The sequence below is a fragment of the Coffea arabica genome, chromosome 4e (genome assembly GCF_036785885.1).
Source record: "Coffea arabica cultivar ET-39 chromosome 4e, Coffea Arabica ET-39 HiFi, whole genome shotgun sequence".
Taxonomy (NCBI): domain Eukaryota; kingdom Viridiplantae; phylum Streptophyta; class Magnoliopsida; order Gentianales; family Rubiaceae; genus Coffea; species Coffea arabica.
The window spans coordinates 25,942,068-25,966,337 of record NC_092317.1 but is presented as its reverse complement, the minus strand read 5'-3'; positions in this window follow the sequence as shown (position 1 = coordinate 25,966,337).

Genomic DNA, 24,270 nt, shown 5'->3' with positions numbered 1-24,270 from the left:
CATTGGCACTGGTATCACCCTAACTAAGTCAATCATTTATAACACTGGTAGGTCTAATCTTCTCGTTCATTTCCGACTCATATCAAGCACTAGGATCCTATTAAGTTACATAGGACCATCCATCAATCTTTCTCTACCTCTCTCTTTCAATTATTGTGCCACCTTAGCCAAACAACTATTTGTTTTTCTGTAACTATTCACGTGAAATATTGATTCGTTCTTTTTCCTGCAAATGGAGATCTCAAGTCCTTAACATTGCCCTCAACTCTTAAGTACTCGGGTACAAGAATCCGAAATAAGATAATTTACATCTCGAGCTGGCCAGTCCCAAGAGTAAATCACCACATTTGAGATTCCTACCCAGCATACATATCTAATCTTCCTCAAGTATCAAGATAAAGGATTTATACCTATCACATTCACGATTCACAGCTTACGCTCTAAAAGAGTACTTAAGCCTTTACTCATTCATATAATAAGAACCATAACTTGATATGTATTTGTGATATGTATTTGTGTATTTGATTATCTGCCTCCTTGATATGGCGTGTTATGTGCGTATATGTTTACTTGTGTATTTGGTATGCTGGAATTGATGCTTAGTTAATTTACTGTGTTTATTTACTAAAATACCTTTTGGGGGAAAGAAAAGAAAAGAGAAAGCGAAAAACATATCTATGGACGGGAGACGTAGTCGTGGACGTGGTCGAGGCTGGGGAACTGAGCGGACCCCGGAATCAAGAGGAGAAAGGGAAACGTTAGCCGAGCAAGGGCAGGGATCAAGAGCTGCGACTGGAGACCAAATGGCAACGGCAATGCAATAAATGACAGATATCTTGGCAAGACTGGTGGATCAACAAGGCCAAATACCCGTAAACCAAAATCGGAACCCTGAGATGGGCGAGGATAAGGCACTTGAAAGGTTCCAAAAATTTGTTCCGCCAAAATTCCTTAGAGGGCCCGATTCGGACGTGGCTGAACAATGGATAGAAACCATGGTTAATATCTTCACAGCCCTAAACTACACTGAACAGAGGCAAGTGAACTTTGCAGTATTTCAATTTGAGCGACCGGCCCGATCATGGTGAAACGTAATTAGAGCAAAGTGGGAAAGAGAACAGACCATCTGGACATGGGCGAACTTCATAAGAGAATTTAACGAGAAGTACCTCCCACCTTTAGTCCAAGAAAGGAGGGAGGAGGAGTTTATTGGGTTACGCCAGGGAACGTTAAGTGTGGCCGAATATGAAACAAAATTTATAAGATTATCCAAGTTTGCTTCTGAACTGGTAGCCACTGAACGGCGAAGAGTACGACGGTTTATACAGGGACTGAATTTGGACATCCAAGAGGCGTTAGCCGCGGCGCAAGTGAATACTTTTACGGAGGCCCTTGAGAAGGCTTAACGAATTGAGAATGCAAAGGCACAAGTAAAAGCCTCCCAAACTCAGAAAATAGGTGCAGTTGGTAGTGTGATTGAAGAACCTCCTAGTGAATCAATAGCACCTTCTAAAATGCAGAAAGTGAACTTTTTGTCCTATCCGCCATGGACAGTAGGGGCGGGAAATGAAAGGTCTGCCAAAAGAAGCCAAACCGGATATGGGGAGACTTCTCCAGAAAGCCGAAAGTGGGCTTCCTACTTGACTTGTGGTTATTGCGGAAAGGCCAATCATACCGAGAACGATTGTTGGCGGAAGGGGCGGAAGTGCTTGATTTGTGAGAGTGGTGAGCACCAAGTTAGCAACTGTCCGAGGAAACAGTCACGCGGAGGTAGTATTCCGCAACTGGAGGGAGATAAAACAAAACAAGCAAATGAAAGAGGGAACCGAACTAGTGGGCCAGCAAAAGCTTATGCGTTAGGCACCCAAACAGTTCCGGACTCGTCTGAGGCAAATAAAGGTAAAAATTTCGAGGGCAAAATTTCTTAAGGGGGTGAGAGTGTGAGAACCCGTCAAAGTTCTTATTTTCTAGGCTTTATTTTATTTATTTGCACGCTTCTTATGCCTTTTCTTTATTTGGAAAATTTTCAAGATAATTTTTATGACCAAATAGGGTTTTTAAATTATTTGTCTAGTATAATTTAGTTCATGAGATTTTTTCGAGCGTATACCGGGCGTGGGACCTGCTAGTGCAGTAAGTTCGGTAAAATTGGGCCAATTAGGTTAAGTTTTGTGTACTGGGATTAATTTGCTAGATGTTAAGAGATAATTAGAGGTTGCTTAGTGGTTTTAGATGTTGTTTTGTGGAAGATTAGCACTTGAATGCATGAATTCCAGATTAGGGTTTCACTAACCCCTGTTCTGCCCGTTTCTGTTCGACCAGGTTAGAGGCCGAATTGGCCTTAGCACAACACATGAAAGTTGTAGAGAATGATGTTTTCAACCTAATCCAAGCTCGGTAGCCTGAGATAAGATGGAAATACCCAGACTGGTCTAGGTAGTAGTTCAGCGAACAGGGTTGTCATTTCACCCAATCTGACCGTGACTTTTCACCATGATCCTTACCGAATTAGATTTTTGGACAAAACATGAAAGTTGTAGCCAATAGTATAAACTAGTTGACTGCAAAATTTCAGCTCGATCCGACCACTGTAGCATGTGAAATGACTGAAATACCCTTGACTGTCCATGAAACCTGTTTCGCGCCCAGAATTCTGTTTTCGTGTAGTTTTCCATTTTTGATCATGAAAATGCATGATTTGGCCTTGGAGGTCTTTATACGAAATGTAGGGTTGTGTTTTAGCTTCGAAACACCACAAGATACACTTCAATCAGACTTTGGTAGCCTGAGTTGTTGCTGTTTAACAATTGTGCGGTTAGCCAACCTGTTTGTGAGATTCTGGTTTTTAATATTTCAATTTTGACCTAGTTTCACTACAAACTGGACTGAGTGGCCTTCTTCAACATTGTAGCCCTATCTCTTAGCTTCGAAATGGTGTATCTTGTACCTCCATCCGATAATCGTAGTGTCAATGGTGCTAAAACCGCAAAATGATGTCAAAAACTGTTTTTATGGTTAGAGCTTAACTTTCATTTCCGGACTTTTCCCTAGCTTGAATTGTACTTGTACTACTTGGAGCTTACTGAACGGCTATTGAATGAACTTATTTTGTGTATGACTTTGGGACTGGATGAGAAAAATAATGAAGCCATAAACGACTGGAAATAGGAAAATACAAAGGGCGTGCTGCCCAAATTTTCGCTCGAGGGCTAAGTTTCTATTTCAACTTGTCTATTTTTCGTTTGGCAAATACTATGCCCGTTTTCCATCTTAAAACATGATACCTTTTCCATTTGAACCTTAAAATGTTTATTTACTACTTCATACCAAAATGTCGAGGTATGACCTAAGGTTTTCTCAGTCAAGACGTGTAGGCCATAATACCTACTTGAATGTATATCGATTTTGAACCACATACACGATTCCGAAAAATAATATTTCTGAGCCTATCTAGTTGGATTCCGACTTGACTTTAATTCAAGTGTTTTCCATTGGAACTGTTATAACCCTTTGAGTTTGGTTTATGACACCATAGTTATTTCCGTCCACAGATCCACATGGTTGTTTTTCACTTTAAAGTCACTTTTATCCGTTTTACTCGTAACTAGTCGAGTTACTTGATTCCACTTACTTGTTTTGCTAGATGAATTGTAATATTCTTTCTCGTTGAATCATAGGTTTTCTCGGTGATCGAGGGTAAAATCAAATAGGACATTTTGGACGTTATTTAGCATAATTCGGTGAGTGTTCCTTATTTGTTATGTTTCTTGATTATATGGCTTGTATATATGACTGATAACATGTTAAACGCTTTCAATGATTAGCCAAAATGAGTTTTCTAGGCGAGTGTGTACTTTATCGCACTCAGCCTAAATGATTGTGAACTTTTCAATGATTGAACGATTGAAATGCTACTTGTGCATGAATGTATGCCTTTTGGCTGAACTGGCCACTATCCCTTGTTACCGATCGACTCGAGCCAGAAGCGGACTCGGTCGGGCGATATGGTGACCTGGGTGAACGTTTGGTATACTCGAGTATTACCTTGTAGGTTGGTGGAGGTTGGAGGAGCCTGGCCAATGTCCAGGAGAGGGTGAATGAAATGAACGAAGGAACGAGGGTTTTATGTATAAACGAAAAATGTATTTTCAAATGAGTGAAGGAAAGGGGAATGACAGGAGAACGAACGAACGAACGAATGAACAAACGAACGTATCCTTTTCATGTATGGTTTATTGTACATGTTGTAAATGTTTCTTGACTTATTGTTTGATTTATGGCTTGATTCTATGTTCGGAACCTCACTGAGCTTTTAGCTCATCCCTTTAGTTTTGTTTTCCTTAACAGGGGAAGGCGAGCAAGGGCGAGAGCTCTATATCGACTAGCTGGGTCTAGTTTTGGTTTTGTTTTGGTTCTCGCCCTAGTGCTTGGCACGGGCTGGTTGTATGGTGACTTGAGAACTTTTGTATTCTCGACGGTTGTACTTCTTTCTGAGATAGCAATGTATATAAGCTTTGTTTTAAGTTTTGGATCCTCGTTTTGCTCTTTCTTCTGGTTCTATTTCTGATTTGTGTGAGTGAACGACTGAGTCCCGGCGAGAGCTGGGCAGGCGGCCCGCCGAACCCTTTGGTTCGCCTTAGGGGGAGGTGGGGCTGTCACAGTTGGTATCAGAGCCTGCTTCGCGTGGTCTCTGCGCGGAGTGAGCCTGGACTAAGTGGTGAATGAGTATAAAGGACTAAGTGCTCATTTGAGCATAAGCTATGAATTGTGAATGTTATAGGTCTTAAATCTCTCTCATGGTATCTGAGGACCATAGATAGGTATGTCGGGTTGGAATTTCGATTGTAGATAGTTTACTCTTGGGACTGGCCAGCTCGAGATGTGAATTGTCTTATTTCGGATTCTCGTGCCCGAGTACTCTAGCGTTGAGGCGATGCTCAGTATTTGAGATTCGCATTTTGGGAAATGAACAGGCTTGGTCTGGCTAGAATGATTTCAAGAGGTCAATGGACATCTTGTTGGATAGAAAGTGATGTGAGAGACCGGACGGGGTTAACAGGGTGTGGGACAACGTATCCCTTTTCTTTTGATGCACCCATATATGGCTACTACATGACGTTAGCATGTGAATTAGTGTATATGATTATCTGTCAAACTTGATATGTATTTGTGATATGTATTTGTGTATTTGATTATCTGCCTCCTTGATATGGCGTGTTATGTGCGTATATGTTTACTTGTGTATTTGGTATGCTGGAATTGATGCTTAGTTAATTTACTGTGTTTATTCACTAAAATACCTTTTGGGGAAAAGAAAAGAAAAGAGAAAGCGAAAAACATATCTATGGACGGGAGACGTAGTCGTGGACGTGGTCGAGGCTGGGGAACTGAGCGGACCCCGGAATCAAGAGGAGAAAGGGAAACGTCAGCCGAGCAAGGGCAGGGATCAAGAGCTGCGACTGGAGACCAAATGGCAACGGCAATGCAACAAATGACAGATATCTTGGCAAGACTGGTGGATCAACAAGGCCAAATACCCGTAAACCAAAATCGGAACCCTGAGATGGGCGAGGATAAGGCTCTTGAAAGGTTCCAAAAATTTGCTCCGCCAAAATTCCTTAGAGGGCCCGATTCGGACGTGGCTGAACAATGGATAGAAACCATGGTTAATATCTTCACAGCCCTAAACTACACTGAGCAGAGGCAAGTGAACTTTGCAGTATTTCAATTTGAGCGACCGGCCCGATCATGGTGAAACGTAATTAGAGCAAAGTGGGAAAGAGACCGGCCCGATTTTGTGAAGTTTGTGAGTTTGGGCCCGATCTCATGACCTAGATGGACTATTCGAGCCGGTTAGGGCTTGGTCGAAGTTAGTCCAACCTGGTTTGAGGTCACCAAGTTTGTGAATCCGGTTCACCGATTATGTGGACCAAGTTTGTGACCCGAGCTTGTGAACCAAGCTCAATTTTGTTCGCTCGATCAAGTTTGTGAGGTGCCTGGCCAGAGAGGGTGATAAGGTGTACGGTGGGTGTACAAGTGAAGTTCTACGGACCATTATTTGAGGTCGACGGAGTGTCGGCAGGAGGTCACTCATGGCAAACGATCTGGCTTTGGAGCCACATGTATCCTTATTATGTGATGTTAATTTTCTGCTTTTGCTTTACTCTTACTATGTAACTGTTTTTACGTGAAATTTACGCTTTTGCCCCTGTTTACTTACTAAGCATATAGCTTACCCCTTTCCTTTTGTTTTCCTTAGCAGGGGCCGACGCGGGGACTTTTGGCACATACACTAGTATAGTTAGCTTTGCTTGTAATAGTTGAACAATTAGGATGTTTGTTTTTGTTGTGGTGGTTTGTATAAGGACCCTCCTTAGGGTATACATTTTGGTTTTGGTTATAATGATAAGGATGTAATAGTGTGAGCAGACACTTTTGGAGAATGTAATTATAACTCTTTTGGGATTGTATATAGTATGTATAGTACTCTTTTGGATTTTCTGGCTTTTATTGTTTTAAGTTTTGAGTCCTGGCACGAGCTAGGCAGGCGGCCCGCCGATACCCTTGGGTTCGCCCTTGGGAGAAGTGGGGTCGTCACACGATGACTAAGCTGTAGGACGTCTGTGAGAACCCGTAAATTCCTCTTAATAATTTTCCTAGGGTTTATCCCCTTTAATGGCATGTTTTCTGCATTTTCTGGCTTAGGAAATTTTTCTGGTGAATTTTATGAGTAAATATAATTTTTAGATGATTTTTCTTGTATTGACTAGGTTTTGAGAAATTAAGAGTGAATACCGGACGTGGGACCCACTAGTGCGAAAAGTTCGGCAATTTTCGGCCAACTAGGTTAAGTTTTGGATACTGGATTTAATTTACCAGGTGTTAAGGGATAAGTAGAGGATGTTATTTGGATTGGTGTGCGAGGGAACAAAGAGATAGAGATTCATTAATTATGTGACAAGTGTCACCATTTGGTTGGATTGACTTGTATGACCACTATTCATGTCTTTACCAAATTAATATCAAAATTGACCAAAAATTTCCTTATTTTCTTCTCTCCTTGGCCGATTCTCTTCAAGCAACAAAAGGGAAAGAAAACTCTCCAAACTCTTGCTTCAATCTTGCTCAAATTCAACCAATCAACCGTTTAATCTTGTTTTTGTTCCATAGAAACCCTTAAGGGAGTGATAGTGAGTTGTTTTGTGAAGTAATTTGGAAGATTTAAGTGCAAGGTTGCTCCATTCCTTTGGGTATCAAGGTGAGTAGTGAAGAAACTCCTTTTCTCTTTCCAATAATGCTTAATGAGCAACCTAAGTGAGTTAAAGTGATGATCTTTGGTGTTATTTCATGATTTTGGTTGAGATTGATGACACTTTCTATTTAATTAGGATTTTTCTGTTTTCATATGATTATTATTATGTGGTTATGTATGATGTTTGGAAATGATATTTGAGGAAGCTAGGAGGTGGAAAAAGTGATTAATTGCAAGAAATTTCTGTTTTGGAAGAAAATTGAAAAAACTAGGGTTCCTTGTTCTTCATTCTGTCCGAAATTTTAGGTCCTAGTTAGAGGCCGAATTGGCCTTGGATTAAAACATAAAAGTTGTAGGGAATGACATTTTAGAGGTGCCTACAAAATTTCAGGTCAATCGGAGTAGTGTAGAGTGAGATAAGTCGAAATTACTATTGCTGTTCTGGTTTTACCCGAAGTTGGGAATTGCGACTGTAATTGGTTGTTTTGGTCTGGAATGCTTCCGAATTGGTTGTTGAGGCCTTCTTATGAAATTTATCCCTGTTTCTTAACTTTCATCTGGTTTTGGAATTTCTGGATTTGGACTTGGAGAGCCTGATTTATGATGTTTCCGCTAGAATGCGTTTTGGTGAATCTGTTTTACGTTTTTGATATAGTATCTTGCATTTTTGACCTGTTTGAACTCAAAACTGGGTTGAGTGACCTTCTGTAATGTTGTATCCCTGTCTTTTAGCTTCGACATGGTGGGTCTTACACCTTCATCCGATAATTCTAGGGCATTTGGTGCCATTACCGCAAAAAGAAGTCAAAAACTATTTTTTTTTCAGGGCCAAAGCTAATTGCATTTCTGAATTTCTGGTTTTCTCTAATGATTATATATGCTTATGTGTGACAGCCCCACCTCCCCCTAAGGCGAACCAGAGGGTTCGGCGGGCCGCCTGCCCAACTCTCGCCGGGACTCAGTCGTTCACTACAATCCTCAAATGAATTACAATACAAATCTCAAAGATACAGCACATGGTCCACAAATATACATCCAAGTCTCCAAAAATTACATGTCACAAATGCAGCGGAAACAATTCCCAACTATACATAAAATGATTCCAAATCAAAACTGTACAAAACATAGGCCATCCAATCACGTGCACAAGTACTATAAGTCCTTCCTTCGCCATGAGCCCTGTGGAGGGGAATAAAATATTTTTGGGGTGAGCTAGAAGCTCAGCGAGTAACCAGCAAAATCATTAAGCAAATATATTTCACAATGTTGCATTTCGATGATTTCGATGATGTCATGATTCAGAGATCAAATGTCCGTTTAGTGCTCTCGTGAGCCAGTGAAATCATTGCACTAGAACACCCAACGCTCAAATAGATCATAACACACGAACAGAGAGAGGAAGCCCCTTTTTGAGCTCCAGATAACCATGAACATGAACCACAAACAGAATGGAGACGTTGGTGTCCAGCACAAGACTTTCCCAGAACTCATTGAAGCCAAAATCATATCATGAATTCACATGCAAGCACGCATGAGATGCAATCGAATAAATAATGCAAGAAACATTTCACAAATAACTTTGGAAATAGTTTAGGGTCACTCACCTCCACGGCTCCGAAACCATCCATCATGTATCATTGCCTTACTCAAACCCAAGTCTTAGATCACAAACTCAATGCAAACAAGTCCCTTCAAAGTTCGGACAGCACTTCCCCTGAATTTGCTAACTTTCCAGCCATCATGGCTTCATTATTTCCTCATCCAGTCCCAAAGGTACACACACAACAACAAGTTCATCCAATAGCCATTCAGCAAGCTCCAAGTAGTACTAGTACAAGTCAAACTAGGGAAAAGTTCGGAAATGAAAGTTAAGCTCAAAACCAGAAAAACAGTTTTGACGTCATTTTGCGGTAATGGTACCAAAGGCGCTACGATTGTCGGATGAAGGTGGAAGACTCACCGTTTCGAAGCTAAGAGACAGGGCTACAATATTGTAGAAGGTCACTCAGTCCAAATCCTAGTACAACTAGGTCAAATATGCAGAATACCAACCCAGAACCGTAATTGCAGGTTCCCAAATCACATAATGCTGTAATCAGTACAACTCAGTCTATACAGGTCCGAATGCAGTGATTCCAAAGGTATGCGGTAGCTAAGACATCAAGCTACATTTCATCAGAAGACACCAACATCCAAATCCAAAGCAATTCCAGTCAAAACAGACGATTACAATCGCAGTTCGCACATTCTGATCACCCAGAACAGCAACAGTAAAATCGACATATCTCACTCTACACTACTCCAAATGACCTGAAATTTTGTAGGCAGCTCTAAAATGTCATTACCTACAACTTTCATGTTTTGAGCTAAGGCCAATTCGGCCTCTATCTAGGACCTAAAATTTCGGACAGAATGAAGAACCAAAGAACCCTAATTTTCCAGATTTCTTCCAAAACAGAAATTGATTGCAATTACCTATCATTCACACCTACTAGAGTCATTATAGGCCATTGCCAATCATCATATAAGGCCACAACATCATGATCACATTAAACCAGAAAAATCACCATTAAATTGAAAACTTCATCAAATCATCCAAAAACAAGAAATAAACCACAAATTTCAACACTTTAGCTTCCACTAAGCACAACTCAAGCTTCATTAAGTGTAGGGGAAAGTTCATATACCACTCACCTAGTAAACAAGAGAGGGAGAGTTGTAGGACACCTTAGCTTTTCCAAAAAACTTCACCAAATCACTCACTAGCACCAAATGGAGGGATTTTATGGAGTAGAAACTAGATCAAGCAAGTGTTTTGGAGGATTTGAGCTAGATAATTGCCAAACTTTGAAGAGGTTTTTCTTCCTTCTTTGCTAGAGAGAGAATCAGCCAAGAGGTTGAAGACAAGAATGAATTTTGTGTGATTTTTGAGATATTTAAGCAATTGGTCAAAAGTCAAGAAAATGAATAGTAAGTCATAAGCTATTTCCAATACAATGGTGACACTTGTCACCTTTAGGTTTAAAACTTATCTTTTTGTCTCTCCAATACAAATACCTTAACACATTGTAAACTAATATCACTTAATACAAAATTCCAACAAGTTGTCAAAAATATAATGCATTTACCGCACTTGCGGGTCCCACGTCCAAAATACGCTTTTAATTACTCAAAAACTAACCGATACTAGAAAAATCATTTTAAAACTATTTTTGCTCATAAACTTTACCTGGGGAATTTTCCAATCAAGAAAATGTAGATAAGGCGGGCGTTTTAAAAAAAAATAAACCGTAGAAAATTGGAAAATTTTCGGGTTCTCACACTCATACTTTTCGGGGCGTCACATTATGGAACCCTATTGGAGTCATATTTGGCACTGATTTATGATTAGTTATCGAGTCTCATTGTACTTGTTTGCATGTTTTAAGGCTTACTCTTATTCCGGTCATGTCTTAGTTAACTTTTACTTTGAGCCTAGTGAATGGCTTTTGGAAATGAGGTGAATTTTGTGTGAGATGTTGGGACTGATTCGAGGAAATAATGAAGCCTTAATGGCTGGAAAAGTAAGAATTTTAGGGGAAGTGCTGCCCGATTTTCTAGGCTGTTTGGTTCCTTTAAGTTGGATTTGCCTTTTGGTAGAAATGAAGGGCTTTTGGGTTGTTGAACCTAGGTCTTCATGTTACCTTTTTGTTCCCAAAAATCATATTTTGCACCCTTGCATTAGTAATTATTTGGCGAGGCATACGACTAGTAGTCGAGCCTCACATGTGCATTCTGTTTACTCGATTCTGGAAGTCAAACCTTCAATTGGTTTATTTTGATTATTTTAGGGTTTCTTGGCGATTAAGGCCAATCTGAAGTGAAAACTTTTGAAGTTGAACCGGTGAGTGTTCCACTACCTGCTACCCGTTATGTGAAATATCTGACTATCTGAATACTTGATTTATGACTATTGAAGCCAAATACTGTTTTGATAAAATGGAGGCGAGGGTGTACTTTATCACACTCGTTCTCTGGTCTGTTCATATGCCAATTTTGAACGCGTATCTGAATCTGCTATCTGTATCTGTATCTGTATCTGTTATCTGTATCTGGATCTGTATCTGTTCTGACGTCGTTTGGAAGCTTGAGTCCAACGACCTTTCTGTGACCTATGAGCTCAAATCCTGTGGCTAAGTTATTCGAGTCGGGCCGGCAAGGGCCTGGACGATTAGATAACGAACCACGGTAGTCTGTTTTGGGATCTTTGGGTATTGAGACCCTTGATTCCGGGTATACTCGAGTATTACCATTTCTGTTCTGTTACGGTGAGCGGGCCCGGTAAAGGGGTGTTTGGTGGACGGAATTCGGTGTAAAGAGGGTCTACGGACGCGTTGGTTCTATATACGTTGACAGAGAGTCAACCGGTTTGGATCAAGTACTGCGCTGGAAATTTGGCTCCTGAGAGCCACCCGTATCCTTCTGAATTGAATCATTGGTTCCTTTGCTTTACATCTGGCATGTGTACTTGATTTGCTAAACGTGAAATGCCATGATTTTATTGCTATCTATTTGGTACCTCATTGAGCGCAAGCTCACCCCTTTCTGTTCCCTTTTGTTTTCCTTACAGGAAAATAAACCCTTTTGGTCTGGATTTGACAAATGGCTGCCAAATTGAGCTAGTTGAACATATCTTTTGTATAGCTCATGTAGTAAAACCCTAAGTGTACTTTTGGGGCGTTTTCTCTTTTGATTTGGCAAACCGTGTATATGTATTAACTTTTGAAAACTTTTGTATGTCATTTTGGATTGTAATCGCTAAAGTTCAATGTGAATGTTTGCGTGCTCTTTCGGTTGGGTTCTGACGGGTCGGTTACTATCATGGCTGACTCCGGATTTCATTTTCTTATTTTGGGTTATGTTGCCATTTTGACTTGGTTGAGCGCATTGGTAAGTTTCGGAACGTATTAGATTGACGTAAATGGATCCGTAGTCCTGGCGAGAGCTGGGCAGGCAGTCCGCTAACCCCTTTGGTTCGCCTTAGGGGAAGGTGGGGCTGTTACAACGTCCGACATCCCCAACGGCTAGCTGACTCTTCATCTGCCTTCTATCCGTTGGAAGCATTAATGAAGCCCATTTTAGGTCCCCTTCAAATACAAACGACTCTGAACAAGACAAGGACTTTTGCACACTTTGTTTACAAGATCTGAAGAGATATTTTAGCTAGAAAATAGTCTCCAAAGCTAGATTTGTTCTCCAAGTGGTGTGAATTTCTTGTGAGCATTTCTTTTGTGGTTGAAAGTTTCTTTAGTGTAGCTTTGTTGAGGGTTATCTGAGTGATTGTAAAACTTCTTAGCTTGACTAAGTGTGGCTTAGGGCAAGGAGGAAGTGCTCCCTCCATTGTACATCTAGTTGATCATCTTTCATCAAAGAGAAGTTGCTCAACCTAGTGATTGGTCTTCAAGTTTGAGGAAAGCTTGGTAGACAATCGGTTTGATATTCTATCTTATTCTTTTTTGTTTAATAAAATTCTCATTGCTTATCTATACTTGTTTTTCGAATCAATATTGCTCTCTTCTTCTAATCTACTTGATTGATCATTACAAGAAAAGAAGGTAAATTTTTATTAAGCAAAAAATTGCATAAATTTGATTAAGGTTTTAATCAACCTAATTCACCCCCCCTCTTAGGTTGTCTTTGGGCCTTACAAACACCCTAAATCAATCCATAAGAGGTTGCAACAAGGAAGGAAGGAGGTTGGTGTGGAGTGATTTTGGGGAAAAGAAAGCTGTGGTTTGCTATTCACCTTAAGGTTTGAAGGTACTCTTGGCAAGGAACTACCCTTTCTCTTTAATCTTGCATTTGAATGAGATTATAGCTTGTTTGTAGTAGGATTTATGGAAGATTTTGTAGTTTTGTATAATAGTTTGTTATTTCCAGCTTTTATTGGAATTTCCAGCTTTGAAATATTATTTCTAACTTTGCTATGAAACTTTAGTCTTGCCAGGAGAATTTTCTAGCTTGTATATGCATTTTTTGCTTCACTTAAGGGATTTCTAGCTTTTATTGGTAAATTTCCAGCCAGGGTTTAATTTTCCAGCTTGAGTATATGATGAATATATGTTAAGTATATGCCTAATTTAGTTAGTTTTGTGGCCTAGAATAAAAACCCTTTCTATTCTATAACTTGTGGACTTGTTTAGGGTTGTGTTGCCATGAAGTGTAGCTTTGAAAATTGGAGGAAAATTGAAGGAAAATAAGGGAGATTCTGCCCGTTTTTTTTTTTTTTGTAGTATAAGCAAGTAGAAGCGAGAGTAGAAGGGTGATTTTGGTTGATTCGGACTTGGTTTGCTTAGGGTTGCTTGAGTTTCCCATGGTAGTGATACGTAAGCTGAAATTTTGCCAAAAAACTATATATTTTACAAGGAGAAACTAATGGCTATTTTAAGCATGATTTCTAGTTGCATAAGTCAAGTTTTAAACTTAAAGAATTTTATCATTTTCTTTCTAAAAACAAAAAGGAACCTGTATGTACTTTGTACATGATTTCTAGTTGCATAAGGTTTGCTACTTGTTCCTGCTTACCTAATATTGATTTGTTTAGTTATCGCTTTATTACTTGCTTTGTGATTGATACTTTGTTTGCATGTCTTATTATGAACGTCACTGAGCTCTGACTCATTCCATCAGCCTTGTTTTCCTTACAGAGAGTACGAGCATGGGCGTGTGACTAAGACGGGCTGGACTTATGTAAGGACCTGTAATTTTTAAACATTTTATTTAATTATCTATTTATTTGAATATTTAATCATTTATTTAAATTATCCATTTTTATCACTTTAAATCATCTACAATAGCATACCATTTACTTTTATCAATTAAGCATGAAGATTTCATTAAAAGTGCTTCGCGTGACGCGTATGCTTTATTTTTGCAAAAAGGGTGAAATAGCGGGTTTAAGTGGTGAACTAGTGAAATGAACTGGGACTTGTGTTCGTGAGTGTTAGTTGTGTTATTTAATTTTATTATGTGAGAACCCGTATTTTTCCCATTTTCTAGGTTTATTTATTTTCCGTGGCTTGTTTTCTGCATTTTCGTGATTAGAAAATTTCTAGATGAATTTAAGGAGCAGATATAATTTTTATATGATTTTTCTAGTATCGAATAGGTTTTGAGAAATTAAGAGCGTATACTGGACGTGGGACCCACTAGTGCGAAAAGTTCAGAAAAAATTCGGCCAACTAGGTTAAGTTTTGGATACTGGAATTAATTTATCGGGTGTTAAGAGATAAGTAGAGGTTGCAATTTGGATTGATATGAGAGAGACAAGTTAGGTAGATAGTTAATTAAAGGTGACGAGTGTCACCATTGGATTGGTCTTGAAGTAAGACCACTATTCCTATTCTTTCCATTTAACTTAAATAAACCAGAAATGACCCAAAAATCATCAAAATATCCTCCATGGTAGCCGAGCTTCTTGAGCAACAAAAGAAAGAAAGCTCTTCAAGATTTTAGCTTCAATCTTGTTCCAAATCCTCAAAACCAACCATCCAACCTTGATTTTCCTCCATAAAACACCTACAAGTAGTGTTTGTGAGTTGTTGTGTGAAGTTATTTGGAAAGTTAAGGTGACCAATGTGACAGCCCCACCTCCCCCTAAGGCGAACCAGAGGGTTCGGCGGGCCGCCTGCCCGGCTCTCGCCGGGACTCAGTCGTTCACTAAAGTCCTCAAATGAATTACAAGAATAAACCTCAAATATACATCACATGGTCCACAAATATACATCCAAGTCTCCAATAATTACATGTCACAAATGCAGCGGAAACAATTCCTAACTATACATAAAATGATTCCAAATCAAAACTGTACAAAACATAGGCCATCCAATCACGTGCACAAGCACTACAAGTCCTTCCTTCGCCTTGAGCCCTGTGGAGGGGAATAAAATATTTTTGGGGTGAGCTAGAAGCTCAGCGAGTAACCAGTAAAATCATTAAACAAATATATTTCACAATGTTGCATTTCGATCATTTCGATGATGTCATGATTCAGAGATCAAATGTTCGTTTAGTGCTCTCGTGAGTCAGGGAAATCATAGCACTTGAACACCCAACGCTCAAATAGATCATTTAACATTAACATTAACATTAAGAGGGAGCCCCTTCTTGAGCTCCAGATAAACATGAACATGAACCATAAACAGAGTGGAGACGTTGGTGTCCAGCACAAGACTTTCCCAGAACTCATTGAAGCCAAATCATGTCATGAACTCACATGCAAGCACGCATGATATGCAATCGAGTACATAATGCAAGAAACATTTCACAAGTACTTTGGAAATAGTTTAGGATCACTCACCTCCACGGCTCAGAAATTATCCATCATATAACATTGCCTTACTCAAATCCAAGTCTTAGATCACAAACTCAATGCAAACAAATCCCTTCAAAGTTCGGACAGCACTTCCCCTGAATTTGCTAACTTTTCCAGCCATCATGGCTTCATTATTTCCTCATCCAGTCCCAAAGGTACACACACAACAACAAGTTCATCCAATAGCCATTCAGCAAGCTCCAAGTAGTATTAGTACAAGTCAAGCTAGGGAAAAGTCCGGAAATGAAAGTTAAGCTCAAAATCAGAAAAATAGTTTTGACATCATTTTGCGGTAATGGTACCAAAGGCACTACGATTATCGGATGAAGGTCCAAGTCCCACCGTTTCGAAGATAAGAGATAGGGCTACAATATTACAGAAGGTTACTCAACCCAGTTTTGAGTGTAACCAGGTCAAAAATGCAAGATACCATACCAGAATCACAAAAACAGATTCACAGAACGCATTCTAGCGGAAACATCATAAAGCAGGCTATACAAGTCCAAATCCAGAAATTCCAAAACCAGCTGAAATATAAGAAACAGGGCTAAATTTCATCAGAAGACCTCAACAACCAATTCGGAAGCAATTCCAGCCAAAACAACCAATTATAGGCGCAATTCTTACATTCGGGTAAAACCAGAACAGCAATAGTAATTTCGACTTTTCTCATTCTACACTACTCCGATTGACCTAAAATTTTGTATACACCTCTAAAATATCATTCCATACAACTTTCATGTTTTAAGACAAGGCCAATTAGGCCTCTATCTAGGACCTAAAATTTCGGACAGAATGTTCCTTCACAAAAGCTAATTTTCTGAAATTTCTTCCAAAACAGAAATTGATTGCAATTGATCACTTTTTCCACCTTCTAGCTTCATTACATAACATTTCCAATCATCATACATGACCACACAATCATGCTTATATTAAAACAGAAAAATCCCCAATAATTACAAAACTTCACCAATTCAACCAAAAATCAAGAAATAATCCATAAAACCATCTCTTTAGCCATCACAAGTCACTAATTTAGCATAATCAAGAACAAAGAAAGGATTGCTAGACATGAACCTTGAAATATCAAGAAAGTTGATGGCTTAGTCCTTTGCCTTCTCTAATCACTCCACCACTACCTTCAATCTTCCTAAACAAGTGACTTTTGTGGAGGAATTTGAAAGTTTAATGGTTGATTCACAAGATTGAGCAAGAAATGGAGTTGGAGTTGAAGGCTTTCTTCTTGTATTTGTGCTCCAAGAGGTTCGGCCAAGCTTCCAGAAATTTAGGTGCTTTTTGGGTCAAAATTGAGTATTAGTAAAGGTAAGAAATAATGGTCAAAGTCAAGGTTGAATAGGAAGGTGACACTTGTCACCCTTTAGGTTAAAACTTAACTTTTTGTCTCTCCAATACAAATATCTTAACACTTTGTAAAATAATATCACTTAATACAAAATTCCAACAAGTTGTCAAAAATATAATGCATTTACCGCACTTGCGGGTCCCACGTTCAAAATACGCTCTTAATTTCTCAAAAACTAACCGATACTAGAAAAATCATTTTAAAACTATCTTTGCTCATAAACTTTATCTGGGGAATTTTTCAAATGTAGAAAAGGCGGGCGATTAAATAAAATAAACCCTAGAAAATTAGAAAATTTTCGGGTTCTCACACTTATACTTTTCGGGGCGTCACATCCTTGATTAGGGTTTCAAACTCATGAAATTCAACCTCTAGTCTTGGTAAAATTGAAAGGTTAAAGAAGGATGAAGTGGTTACCTCTTCAAGTTCTTGAACCCTAGTTGAATGCAAGACTTTCACCAACACTTTCACCAAAAATCACCACAAGATTGCACTTTCCTTCTAGCTGGAGAAAAACCCAAAGTTTTGATAGTTGGATGAAGATCTTTGAGTAAGAATGGAGAGCAAAAGATGAAGTTTTTCTTTCCCCCTTTGAGCCTCTATGTTCAGCCGAGAATGAGAGAGAGTGAGGGAGTGAAATGTTTTGATTTTGTGAAAAAATGGGAAGAAAACTAGCCTTGTTTGGTGAAAAAAGTCAACTTCGAATAATGGCAAAATAGTGTCTTGCACTACCAATTTCCCTCTTATTTGCTATACTTAAACACTAATCCTCCAAGGTAGTTCCTCTAGCACTACAAGTACTCATACTTACTAGTCTAAAATTAATTCTCCAAATCTCCAATTAGTCGTGCTGGTGTGACTTTTGAAAAACTTTCGACGCGTAAATGATAAAAGCACCATTTAAGAAAATTCATGCATAAATAATATGTGACAGCCCCACCTCCCCCTAAGGCGAACCAGAGGGTTCGGCGGGCCGCCTGCCCAGCTCTCGCCGGGACTCAAAATTTCAAAATAATAAAATTAGATAAACCCACAAGCATACTATTCACAATATATCTAACGCCAAAAGAGATCTATTTACATTCATAATATGATTAATTGATATATGATTGGTTTGATCGGGAAAGAGTGTACTTTATCGCACTTGCCCTTATTTGATATATACTTGTTTATTGTTGAAATTGATTTGATATACTTGTTTATGATGTACGCACTTCCTGGAATTCCAGAAACCCTGCGGCAAGTTACTCGAGTCGAGCCGGCAAGGGCTTGGTCGATTGGGTAACGAACCCTGGGTCTCATGTTTGTCGAGTGGAGTGATATCTCCTCGACTCATCGGTATACTCGAGTATTACCACCCGTGTTTATTGAGGATTTTGGGCCCATTAGGGGGTTTGAATGGTGGACGGAGAGTAGTGTAAGTGGTGTTCTACTGGATTGGTTACTTACTTGAAAGTTGACGGAGTGTCAACTATTACGTGATCAAGCTCTTGGTGATGCATTGGGAATTTGGCTCCTGAGAGCCATTCATATCCTTATACTTTGAGATGATTGTTACTTGTAGTGTTATTGTTCAAGTAGTGTTGCTCGAGTAATCATGTCTGGGTTATACTCCGGGTTTGGAGTCCAAATCTATGATAAAACTTTGTTTCAGAACTTTAAAAATTGACTAAGGTTCGAAACTTAGACGTTTCGTTCAATAAGAATCAAGAAATGGAAATTCACTTGGAGAATATTCGTGAAACACTCGCTCACTTTTCAAACTATATAACTTTGTAACATTTATATTTGGAAATGCCATTTGAGTCGAAAGTACAAGGAAAACGTATTTCTAGTAGTCATGGTTGTATTTCTCAAGGGTACAAGTTCGGCCAAATCTTTACTTATATACCTCGGAAAAAAGAAGACGCAAATATCCTAGATAGTTCAAGTGGTAATTACTCTTAACCCTTACTCAAGTTGCAAGTATATTTCTCTTGTCCTCGAGCGTAAATTTGGGCAGCATGGCCTTTGTATTTACCTAATTTTCCAGCCATTTACGGCTTCATTGGTTTCCTCAGCCAATCCCAAAGTCATACACTATATAAATTCATCACAATAGCCGTTCAATAGGCTCAAGGTAATACAAGTACAAAAATTAAGCTAATGACATGTGCGGAAATGAAGTTTAACAAAAGACAGATTTGATGTGTTTTTGCGGAATGGACACATCTGAGGCTACGCTTATCGGATTGAGGTGCAACTTATACTGTTTCGAAGCTAAGACAGAGGGCTACAATTTTGATGAAGACCACTCAGTATTTCCAGTGTAACCCAGTCAAATTCCCAATTCACAGAACCAAATTCCAACTAATAGACCAGTTAACGGCACTACCTTTAAATGGCCATATCTCAATCTACCAAAGTCCATTTAAGGCGTTCTTGGAGGTGTTGAAAAGCTAAGACAAAGTACTAAAACATTCATGTTTTGAAAAATGGCTAAATCAGTACGGATCATAGTGAATAGACACGGTCAATTGGATGAACTGTCCAAAACGGATCACTGGATGCATCCTAGGGCAGTGAGGGTATTTTGATCTTTTCACAGGCTACGTTGCTCCGATTAGGCTGAAATTTTGTAGGCATCTATAAATATCATTCTCTACAACTTTCATGTTTTATGCTAAGCCTAATTCGGTCTCTAAAATCACGAAATGGAACCGGACAGAACTGAGCTACAGTTTTCCAGAAATCTGAAAATTTTCATTTTCAAAGGAAACTTTCTTCATTTCTTGCCTCAATCACCACCACAACCTCTTATATAAGCTCAGATACAACATATACAATCCATACAGCAAGTATAGGCAGAAAATCATTCAAACCCTAACTCATTGTCATCACTACAATTGCCCAAAATCACATGAACTAAACATCACAAGCAAGTTTACAAGGTATTACTCAACTTAGACAAAACTAAGGGAAGTAAATGTGAAGGTCAGCCCATATACCTCTCAAAGATGCTTCCAAGAATTATCCACCACCTCTTCTTGTGATCTTTTTCCCCACCAAGCTATCCAAGTACTCAAAGAAGGATTTAACCGGTTTAAAATCCTGTTTTTTTTTTCTTTTCCCACTCAAATGCTTCAAACTCAAGATGAAGTGAGGTTGTTCTCTCTTGCTCTCCTCTCTCTCACTCTCGGCTGTTATGGTGCAGAAATGAAGAGCTTTGGAGTTGCTTTTAGAGATAAATATGGTGATAAGAAGGCAAGACAATTTGGTCTTGGTCAAGGCCCTAGATGGCCAACAAGTGTCACTACCAATTTCCACTCATTTTTTTGTTTCTTTTCCTTGCCAATTTGGTCAAAATTTTCGGCCAAAGCCAGCTGGAAATGAGGGGATATTTTGCTCAAATTTTAATGAGCTTATATGGTAAGAAAGTGGTGATCAAGTGGTGTGTTCAATCGGTAGTGCACGGTACACGTCGATTCGCACCGTTTTTCCTTAAATCGCACGTACTAGGGTTTTTACTTCCTATTCACTAACTTTTTATCATTGCTTCTAATCACATATTATTTCTCACCTAAAAGTCACTCTTAAGCACCAAATTTGATCCTTACTCCATACCGGATAATCACCCTACGAAAAAACGTGAAAACCCTAACTTGCTCCAACTTGAAAACGAAAAGTGAAAACCTTTACTTTCGTGTTCATTTGCACTTATTGTGGGGTGATTGGGTGGTAGGGCTATTATAAAATCATAATTTCCAATTGAAAGGGCATTTTTAAGAAAACGTGAGGGATTTTACAATTGCATAAATTGAATTTAGGGTTTCGATTGAAATATGAGAAATTTGAGAAAACGGTCAGTCACAAATGAAACTAGGGTTTTGATTAGACTTTATTTCTAGAATTTAGGGTTTCTAGTCTGTAAAACAAAACAATAAAATAAAGAAATCGTAATATTCTCTTTGAGGCTGAACAACAATAGTATCCTAAAAGTTGGGGTATCACACCCTTGGCTCAAATTCAACCATTAAAACAACCAAGAATCAAAGGCAAGTGAGTTCACATAAGGGTTATAAAGACAAGTGAATTATCGGGGTCTCACATATTTCCTATAGATACATGATATAGAAACTTTGAGTAAGTCGAAGATTCATGTCTAGACCACTGTATGAACCCTAACAGCTTTTCCCTAAATTGGAAGATTTCCATTTTTGGGAAGTTTCCAAATTTGGAAAGTTTCTATTTTTACAAAGTTTCTTAATTTGGAAAGTTCACCCTTTCTGTAAAGTTTTATAATTTAAAAGAAAATAATTATTCCTAATCATGTTTATTATCTTGACTATTATCTTATCATACATATTTATAATTTATAATTATTCATTATCATTATTATCGTTTTTGCCATCGCTACCTTATTTTATTACCATTTATACATCCTTGTAACTGGTTACTATTACCTTTCACCTTATTTGTACTTTTATGCGTGTGTCGGTGTTATTATCGTTTATGTGCACTTTTACATCTCTCTATATATATATCTATATATTGACTTATTATACTTATTGTCTTAGTTCGTTTCACTTGTATTTATATTTTATTTTTGTTTATATTCTTAATTTGTTTCCTCCATGTCCATATTATTATTATTCTTACTATCATTGTTTTATTAATTATTATTTACTATTATTGTTATTATTAGTTTTATTGTCCGTATTATTAATTACTACTAGTATTACTATTATTATTATTATTTTTAAGCGTCTCATTTAACAACTTAGAATTTATCTTACATTGACTAAATTAACCTAATAAGGCTAGATTAAGATGTTTTAAATTTCTATTTAGGTACTTTAGACTTAATCAATTAAGTAAAATTTCAAATAACTAACGCTTCAATTCTAACGACTACTTTAGATTGGGTCCTAAATTTTAATACCCATAATACACTGTAAATTATACTTAAAATTTATTTATTAAACATATACTATATTTTATATTATATCTTGGTCCCTATATAATTTGTCAAATTTTCTCCGTCCTTGTGTTCAACCGGTGGTTGGCCAAAAGGCCAACCAGTTGTTTGACTATGGTTGCCAGACTTTGCTCCCATTGGTTGGCCAAAGGCCAACCATGACTTTGTCCATTGTCGCCAGCAAGTGCTGGCGGCATCATCTTTCAATTTTTTTTTTGTTTCGGTCTTGGGTTGGCCGCAAATCCTTTCTCTGCCGCCAGAGATGGTGGCCCCACCCTTCTCTTTTTTTTGTGGGTCTGCAACGCCTAGCGAAAACAGAGCAGCGGCGGCGTCCATTTTTTTTTCTCTTTTTTTTCCTCTAACAAATTTGGCAACGTACTTAACCAAAGATTAAAATCTAACACCCTATTTCTACGAATCCACATATGAATCTTCCCAAAAACATATAGCTACATATATATAGCAGCAATGCATATTCGTAAAATCCCTAGGACAATTAATGCAATACTTAAAGGAGAAGTTTTGCGTGAGTTCGGGACTTACAGGTTGAGGTGCTTAGTCGTCCGATCGATTGACGGTGTCGCCTGCTTCTCCTTCTATACTCTCTGACGGCTCTCGCTCTAGGGAGGCAGACGAAAGAAAGGTAAGGGTGGTGTTATTTTTCTTTCTAGCGCTTCAATAAAATCCTAAACCTAGCACTAGTAGTTGATTTGGATAAGAGTTTTAGTTTATTAGGAACCCTTATCCCATCCTACGGTTATTTTATTTTATTTGTCCCAGTAATTTTATCCTTTTAATTAATTGGGAAGATAAATAATAAAAACAGATGCCAAAAATTGTGGGTTTCACACCTGAGATAGGAGGATAGGCCCATAGAGCGTTTTTAAAAGTTTTCTCCACCAAAATTCCTTGGAATGCTTGATTTAGAGACAACTGAGCATTGGTTGGAGGCGATGATTAATATCTTTGCAGCTTTAAACTACACGGAAGATAGACAGGTGAACTTTGATGTATTTCAATTTGAAGGACCGGCCCGAGCGTGGTGGAGTGTTATTAGGGCAAAGTGGGAGAGAGAACAAACTGCATGGACTTGGGTAAATTTTATAAGGGAATTTAATGAGAAATACCTTCAACCTTTGGTCCAAGAGAAGAGAGGGGACGATTTTATTAGATTACGTCAGGGAACCCTGAGTGTATCCGAGTATGAAACACAATTCACTAAACTATCCAATTTTGCTCCTGAATTGGTGGTTACAGAGCAGAGAAAAGTGAGACGATTTATAAAAGTATTGAATCTGGAGATCGAAGAAGCTTTAGTGGCAATTCAAGTTAATACCTTTACGGAAGCTCTTGAGAAAGCTCAAAGGATTGAGAATGTGAAGGCACAGGTAAAAACTTTCCAATCACAAAAAAGGAGTGCACCTAGTAGTACACATGAGGAACTTAGAGAAAATGTAATGCCTTCCAAAGTAAAAAAAAGCGAACAATTCACCCTATCCACCATGGACATTAGGAACACTAAAAGAAGGTTCTACAAGAGGAAGTCAAGTAGAAAAAGGGCAACAAGAGAGAATTCCTCGAAAGGGCCAAAAAGTAGCTTCTCGCTTGGCTTGTGGATACTGTGGGAAGACAAATCACACTGAGAATGATTGTTGGAGGAGGAGGAGGCGAAACTGCTGTGTTTGTAGGAGTACTGACCATCAAATTAGCAATTGTCCAAAGAAACAGCAATGAGGGAATGTTACTCAACAAGGGAATAAAACTACCCCTAAACAAGCTAACAAAAGAGGGAACAGACCAGGAGTGCCAGCGCAAGTATATGCCATAAACAAGCAACAGGCTCCAGAGTCATTTGAGCCGATGGAAGGTAAAAAATTCGAGAACGAAATTTTTTGATGATGGAGAGAGTGTGAGGACCCGAAAATTATTTTTAAATTTTCTCCTATTTTTGAAAAAATTAATTTATATTTCCTTTTAATTTTACTTTACTTGCTCATTTGCTAGCCTTAATTTGATAGTAATTTTATTGGTTGAGTCAAGATTTTTATCATTCCTATTTTATATTTTAGTGCATTTTAAGTTTCGTAGTAGAGGGTCACACAAATTTGTGACTTTGATATACCTTTGATAAATATAGGCATTTTGCAAAGAATACTTGTGTCCTAAAATCAATGAAAAAAAGTAACGCATCAAATAACAGAAACTTCAAAAAAAAACATGTCGGGACTGAGAAGAATGGGGTCTAAGGTTTCTTGCGGCAGAGGGTCTATCTCCAGTGCTCCGGTTATGGCTGCCCTCCAGCTGTTGGTGGAGGGACACAAGACTTCCCTTACAAAGGCAAAGTC